General features: G+C 39.9%; 1 pseudogene; it reads right to left on the bottom strand.

Annotated features, from left to right (window-relative positions):
• Positions 1–3,924: 3,924 nt before the first annotated feature.
• LOC114118239 (putative teratocarcinoma-derived growth factor 3) lies at positions 3,925–4,605 on the bottom strand (annotated as a pseudogene).
• Between the last annotated feature and the right edge of the window lie 3,734 nt (positions 4,606–8,339).

Consider the following 8,339-nt stretch of genomic DNA (forward strand, 5'->3'; position numbering starts at 1 on the left):
ATACGGAAGTTGTTTGCCATTCCCTCTTCCTGTGGGCCATGTTTTGACAGAACTCTCCACTATGATCCAGCCATCTTGGGTGGCCCAGCATGGCATGACTCATAGCATCTTTGAGTTACATGAACACCTTTGCCATGACAAGGCTGTGATCCATGAAGTGGAAGTGGAAGCAGTAACAGGTTTTCTTTTCTTGGGCTCCAAAATAACTGTGCAGCCATGAAATTAAAAGACATTTGCTTCTTGGAAGGAAAGCTATGACAAAACTTGACAGCATATTAAAAAGCAAAGATATTAGTTTGCTGACAAAGGTCCAGATAGTCAAAGCTATCTTTTTTTTTTTTTTTTCAGTAGTCGTGTACAGATGTCAGATTTGGACCATAAAAAAGGCTGAGTGTCAAAGTATTGATGCTTTCAAATTGTGGTGCTGGAGGGGATGCTTGAGAGTCCTTTGGACTGCAAGGAGATCAAACCAGTCAGCCCTATAGGAAATCAACCCTGAATATTCACTGGAAGGACTAATGCTAAAGGTGAAGCTCCTATATGTTGGCCACCTGGTGAGTAGAGCTGACTCTCTGGAAAAGATCCTGATGCTGGGAAAGATTTAAGGCAGGAGAAGTGGGTGGCAGAAGATGAGATGGTTATATATTATCACTGACTCAATGGACATGGACTTGAACAAATTCTAGGAAATAGTGTAGGACAGGGAAGCCTGGAGTGGTACATTATAAAGTCACAAAGAGTCAGGGCGACCTAGTGACTGAACACAATGATATATGTGCGCATATATATGTGTGAATAATACATTAGTCACTCAGTAGTGTCCAACTCTTTGTGATGCCAAGGAGTGAAGCCCACCAGACTCCTCTGTCAAAGGGATTTTCCAGGCAAGAATACATGAGTGGGTTGCCATGCTCTATCTAAGGGATCTTCCTGATCCAGGGATTGAACCTGTGGCCTCTTGCATTGCAGGCAGATTCTATGGTGGCTCAGGTGGTAAAGAATCTGCCTGCAATTCAAGAGGTCACGGGTTCAATCCCTGGATCAGGAAGGTCCTTTGGATAGGGCATGGTAACCCAGTCAGGTATTCTTGCCTGGCAAATCCCTTGGACAGAGGAGCTTGGTGAGCTTCAGTCCTTGGCATCACAAAGAGCTGGACACTGCTGAGTGACTAACACTTTCACTTTCGTGTGTGTGTGTGTGTGTAAAGCATAAAAAGGAATGCTTTAAGTTTTAAGAGTTTGCAACTACACCTTTGAGCTTTCCTGGTAGCTCAGTGGTGAAGAATCTGCCATCAATGTATGAGACACAGGTTCACTCCCTGGGTTGGGAAGATCCCGTGGAGAAAACAATGGCAACACACTCCAGTATTCTTGACTGGAAAATACCATGGACAGAGCAATCTGATGGGCTATAGACCACTGGGTTGCAAAGAGTCAGATATGACTTAGTGACTAAACAAATACAAGACAAACCGCATTGTTTCCACTTACTAAAAGAGGTAGCATCATAATTCTGGACTATCAGTTCAGTTCAGTTTAGTCACTCAGTCGTGTATGACTCTTTGTGACCCCATGAATCGCAGCACGCCAGGCCTCCCTGTCCATCACCAACTCCCCGATTGCACTCAGACTCTCGTCCATTGAGTCAGTGATGCCATCCAGCCATCTTATCCTCTGTCGTCCCCTTCTCCTCCTGCCCTGAATGCCTCCCAGCATCAGAGTCTTTTCCAATGGGTCAACTCTTCGCATGAGGTGGCCAAAGTGCTAGAGTTTCAGCTTTAGCCTCATTCCTTCCAAAGAAATCCCAGGGCTGATCTCCTTCAGAATGGACTGTTTGGATCTCCTTGTAGTCCAAGGGACTCTCAAGAGTCTTTTCCAAAACTACAGTTGAAAAGCATCAATTCTTCTGCGCTCAGCCTTCTTCATAGTCCAACTCTCACATCCATACATATTATGGTGGATGCTAAATAAAGAGTATTTATTTTTAGATATCTGTATAAAACTCCTGGAGTCTGCACCAATGAAATTAATCTTTTCTACACTATTTCCACAATAAACTGTGGAAAATTCTGTAAGAGATGGGAATACCAGACCACCTGACCTGCCTCTTGACAAACCTATATGCAGGTCAGGAAGCAGCAGTTAGAACTGGACATGGAACAACAGATTGGTTCCAAATAGGAAAAGGAGTACGTCAAGGCTGTATATTGTCACCCTGCTTATTTAACATCTAGGCAGAGTACATCATGAGAAATGCTGGGCTGGAAGAAGCACAAGCTGGAATCAAGATTGCCAGGAGAAATATCAATAACCTCAGATATGTAGGTGACACCACCCTTATGGCAGAAAGTGAAGAAGAACTAAAGAACCTCTTGATGAAAGTGAAAGAGGAGAGTGAAAAGTTGGCTTAAAGCTCAACATTCAGAAAACTAAATCATGGCATCTGGTCCCATCACTTCGTGGCAAATAGATGAGGAAACAGTGGCTGACTTTATTTTTCTGGGCTCCAAAATCACTGCAGATGTTGATTGCAGCCATGAAATTAAAAGAGACTTGCTCTTTGGAAGGAAAGTTATGACCAACCTAGACAGCATATTCAAAAACAGAGACATTACTTTGCCAACAAAGGTCCGTCTAGTCAAGGCTATGGTTTTTCCAGTGGTCAGGTATGGATGTGAGAGTTTTCTATAAAGAAAGCTGAGAGCTGAAAAGTTAATGCTTTTGAACTCTGGTGTTGGAGAAGACTCTTGAGAGTCCCTTGGACTGCAAGGATATCCTAAAGGAGTCTCCTAAGGAGTCCAACCAGTCCATCTTAAAGGAGATCCGTCCTGGGTGTTCATTGGAAGGACTGATGTTGAAGCTAAAACTCCAATACTTTGGCCATCTGATGTGAAGAGCTGACTCATTTGAGAAGACCCTGATAATGGGAAAGATTGAGAGCAGGAGAAGAAGCGGACAACAGAGGATGAGATGGTTGGATGACATCACCGACTGGATGGACATGGGTTTGGGTAAACTCCGGGAGTTGGTGATGGCCAGGGAGGCCTGGTGTTTTGCAGTTCATGGGGTCGCAAAGAGTTGGACATGGCTGAGCGACTGAACTGAACTGAACTGAACACTATTTTGCAGTTACATTTGGTCTGTGCTTCTGGCATATTTCAGTCTGCTTTCCCAAGTTATTAATTTTTTTTTTCAACGTACTTCCCATTTTTACTGGACAGAACAGATACATATTTTTTAAATTGGCTTTACAATACATGGTTTTATCACTGGCTTACAACTAAACATACTGTGAACATTTTCTTTTACCACCATTGATATAATTGCATAGAATAGAGAAATCATAATGTATTAAGCAATCTTTATATATCTGAGGAATTTAGATAGTTTTTTTTTAAAGGAGACTTTATTCTTTTTACAAATCCTTTGGAAAACAAGTGCCTTTGTCTCATACAGCTTCTTATAGATGATAGAAGCTTGCCCTTCAACTTAGCCTTTTAACTTGCTTCTCTGTGGCCACCAGATCAACCATGACATTAATTTTATTTTCTCAAATCTGTCCCATTTGCTCCCACTTTTCTACTTAGTTACCCAGGATACAGGTACACCTCCATCACTCTAGCACCCTGTCTCTCACCATGGATATCTGCCCCCTCCCTTATCCTCTGCTCCCCTTACAGGTCCTTCCTTTCCAAGATACTATCTTAACTGATGTCAATCAAGTCTATTCAAAGCTTTGTGCTCAGTTCCACATTGAGAGCAACCTTTAATAATCTGAATATAGAATTCAACTGTTTAAAGAAAATTATTTGTAAGCCCTTGGCAGTTACATGTATCAGAAACACAGGAGTTGGGCACAAGATATGGCTTGCTCTTTTTTTTTTTTAAATTAGTTTTTTGGAGAGGGCAGGGCAGAGGAAAGTAATTGGTGCTTTAAGGAAATTTTTTTAGGGACCACAGGGAAATCTATTCACTATTTCAAGGCAACTAACAAATTATCATCTCTCAGTTGGGACATTAGAGAGACAGCCTTTACATGTCATGAAATCTGCATGACAAATGTTGAAAACAAATGTGGGTTAATAATAACTTTGTATAGAAAGGCAGATGCCAGGTAGCATAAGAGCACATGCAGACAATGTTAATTCTGGAGTCCTGGAAGCTGTGAGGTGCTCATCCATCACATGGCCATCACAACCAGGTAGAAATGACTGAGGGAAGCAACAAAGCTGGCCATGCCAGCATTTACACATGGAACACTTTCTGGCATGGGGCACAGACCCACAGTTCTCTTTGTGAGAGTCATGCTCACAGTTGCATCCATAGAAAGAGGGAGGGCAGGCACAAAAGGACCCCTGCATGCAGGTTCCCCCATTCAAACAGCAGGTTCTGTTCAGCTCCTTACTCTTTTGGATTCCCATGGATGCTACAAACTGGGAAGGCTGGTGATGAATTGCAGGCTCCTCTTGGGGGCCAAAGGTCTGAAGGCCAGCTCTCTCTGTGATGGATGGGCAAGTTTAAGAGTGCCCAATCCAGCAACTAATCCCAGTTCAAGTGCTCTGGAAAAGGCCATGATCAAAATCACACTGTAAGAGTAGTGCTCCATCTTCCTCTGGTCTGTGGCCCCTAACAATTTAGAAGGAAAAAAATAATTAACCTGGCTTTAATTCACAGTCATTGCCAAAACACAAAAAGGAAAATGTTAATTTCTTGACGTGAAAAAGAGCATTTTAAACGAAAAATATCCCCGATGAGAAATATGCTTTCCCCCAAAGTTCTTAGAAACAGAAGTTGGGTTGTCCAGTGAAACTAGGGGACTCCTCTCCAAGTTATTTGTTACATAATTTTATTCATCATTAGCTTGTGATCTGCTGTGTTCAGGGACTACAACATAATTATCTTTGTATCCTCCACTTCACCCAGTAGACTGTTTTGCTCTTTAATTGTTCATGTTTTTCCTTACTTGACTTAGAAGCCTTAAGTGAATAGGTTTGAAATATCAAAATGTGAGAAGACAGATAAATGGCTAGGATGTGAGAGTGACCTTCCAACACATTTAAATTTTCCCCAGTATTGTCATTTATTTCAGTAATTCTGTTTACCAGACTAAAGTCAGACATCGCTGAAAAATAAGGAGGGTGCCAGAACGATAGCAAAGGCAGTGGAAGACTGAATATATCTTCTCTGGCTACTACGGTAAGTGCTGCAGCATCAAGATCAATATTACAGAATGAAATACCAAGAATCAATTGTGGCAAATCAAAGACGAAACCTTGTTTTGCTGAAGATTTAGCCTGGACTTAAGTTGTACCCACAGTAGAATAGAAATAGTCTAGGTCAACCTCCATGAGAAAATTCTTTCCACAGGAAGAACATTAAGCATTTCAAGTATGACAGTAACAGATTTTGTTAGTGTGAGATAAGGGTCATTCTGGACACAGCATGTGATGTTCTTCTCAAATTAGTCTCATTTCCATCCCCAGCATAATTAGAATTTATGCTGAATCTCACTGCTTTAAAGAGAGTTGGACTGGGAATTTAAATAAAAGTGAAAGTTCCATTTCACTAAAAACTATTTAAGACTCATATAGCATGGTTTTATTTACAGTCTTAGCATGATATAATAAAAAGTGAGGAGAAACATTATTTTTCACATTGTAACTCAGTATACCAGAGTTTTGGCAGCCAATGTGCCAAGCATATTAAGCTGTAAAAACAGTTATCTTGTGGATCTAGTAAAACATAGCAACAAGGCCCCAAAAAACTCTCTTACTACCTAGTAAATGCAGGGGAACCCCTAGAAACTGAAGTGAGGCATGAGAAGAGAGCATAAGTGTCAATGCCAAACAAAATCTAAAAAGATTGTTCATAATCACTTATTAAACATACCTTGTGCTTCCTAAAATTGTCAGAAGGGACTTTGCTGTAGATAAATTCCCACAAACGGGAACAACAGTAGTCCGAAATAGACTATATGAAAATAATTGCATACGCGTTTCTTTTTTATATCTGTCCACCCTTTATTCACCTTTGTAATCTCATTCATTTGAAAGGATAAATCTAGGCATCTATTATCATCTTTAAATCTCTCCATCTACAGACCCCAGTGTGTGTATCATAAGTGTTTGACCAGCTAGTATTGGACTGGAATGAGCTGGTTAATAGATGGTGCATCTGTTTTTTTTTAGTAAAACATTGAAATTTTCCCCAGAGAGTGGGGGTGGGGGGTGGGATGAGAATAAATACCTTGGTACTTTGAGTTTGGATTATGATCAAACAGGCTGAAAAGATCCCCACAGTTATGCTGACAAATCTCTCTTTAAAAAAAAAAAAAATGATGCCTTAGGGCTAAGTGCTTTAATTTCCCTAGACAGTTACTATCCTCCAGTCTTAGACAATTCTTCCATACAATTGTTTTCCTAAAAATTACCCAATTTCCTTGCATTGGCTTTATATCTGCTGGTGACTTTGCTTTCGATTTTGCAGATAGAATAGAAACAATCAGAAGACAACCTCCAGGCTTCCATCCTGCTTTAGTATCTGCTTTAGTCATTACACCATGTTTTCCTTTCAATTTCAATGGATATAATATTCTTGTTTCTATGAACTACTCCTATTCATTCTACCCTACTGAAAAAAAAAAAAGCCAATTACTAATTAGTATTTTTCTCTCCTGCATCATCAGTTTTTTCTTCCTGTTACATTATTTCAATCAGAGTATAACATGTAGTAATGTTTATCATCTTTTAAAAATGTGGATTAAAAATATTATTTTTAAAGTAGAAGATAATTGCTTTACAATTTTGTGTTGGTTTCTGTCATACAACAAAGCAAATAAGTCATAATTATATCCCCTTCCTCTAGAGCCTCCCTCTCTCCTCCCATCCCACCCCTCTAGTTTGTCATAGAATGCCAGGCTGGATTCCCTGTTTTATATAGAGGCTTTCTGCTAGTTGTCTATTCCACACATAGTACTGTGGGCTTCCCTGATGGCTCACATGATAAAGAATCTACCTGCAATGTGAGAGACCTGGTTTTGATCCCCTGGAGGAGGGAATGGCAACCCACTCCAGTACTCTTGCCTGGAGAATCCCCATGTACAGAGGAGCCTGTTGGGCTACAGTCCATGAGGCTGCAAAAAGTTGGACATGACTAGGCAACTAAGTACAGCACAGCACAGCACAGCACAAAGTCAATGCTACTTCCCAAATAACGTTCATTTATTTTCTCAAGTCAATTTCTCAAGTTATATTTATTTTGTTCTCAAGCAAAATTTCTCAAGTTATGTATACTCAGTGCCTTCATTTTTTTCTCTCGGTTTTAGGAATAATTATTTAATTTGATATATACCCAAGAAAATATTTTTACTTGGGCTTCCCTGGTAGCTCAGAGGTTAAAGCGTCTGCCTCCAATGCAGGAAACCTGGGTTTGATCCCTGGGTCGGGAAGATCCCCTGGAGAAGGAAATGGCAACCAACTCCAGTATTCTTGCCTGGAGAATCCCATGGACAGAGGAGCTTGGTAGGCATACCAGAGAAAATATTTTTACTTACATAGGTTGTAAAATAAAACATGCATCCATGGACTTAGCATTCGATCTATCTGTTTTTTATTGATAACACTGAATCTTATGTGTATGTTTTCTCTTCCTACGTGTAACATTGCTTCATCAATTTTACCTATTGTGTGATGCTATATGGTATGAGTGAACTATGTATTGATTGTCTTCACTTTTGGTTTTCCTCTTTATTATTATTAATCTTACAATCTGCTTTGCACATTCTAGTATATGTACATAAGCATGGTTTTCCTTAATTATGGTTTAGCTGATTTATGCAATTATATTAAGGTTGGTGAAAATATAACTGTGGTTTCATATTGTGAATTTTAAATTATTATAATTAGGCTTAAACATATCTTTATAAATCTAAATCAACACATTTTTACCAATGAGAACTAAGTTTGCTTATTCATGTAGCATAAATCCATGCTTCAGGATTCAATGAATTCTCAGAAAACATTTTCTACCTCCTGCTGATTGTGGAAATGTTTTCCCTGCAAAAAGTCGTCAAGATGCTTAAAGAAGTTGTAGTCAGTTTGTGAGAGGTCAAGTGAATATGGTGGAAGTGGCAAAATTGTGTAGCCAAATTCATTCAACTTTTGCAACATTGGTTGTGTGATGTGTGTTCAGGCATTATTGTGGAGAAGAATTCGGCCCTTTCTATTGGCCAATCCTGGATGAAAGCGTTGCAATTTTTGGTGCATCTCATCGATTTGCTGAGCATACTTCTCAGATGTAATGGTTTCTCCAGGATAAGCTGTAGCAGGTCAGATGAGCAGC

Source organism: Ovis aries, chromosome 15 (genome assembly GCF_016772045.2).
Source record: "Ovis aries strain OAR_USU_Benz2616 breed Rambouillet chromosome 15, ARS-UI_Ramb_v3.0, whole genome shotgun sequence".
NCBI classification, from domain to species: domain Eukaryota; kingdom Metazoa; phylum Chordata; class Mammalia; order Artiodactyla; family Bovidae; genus Ovis; species Ovis aries.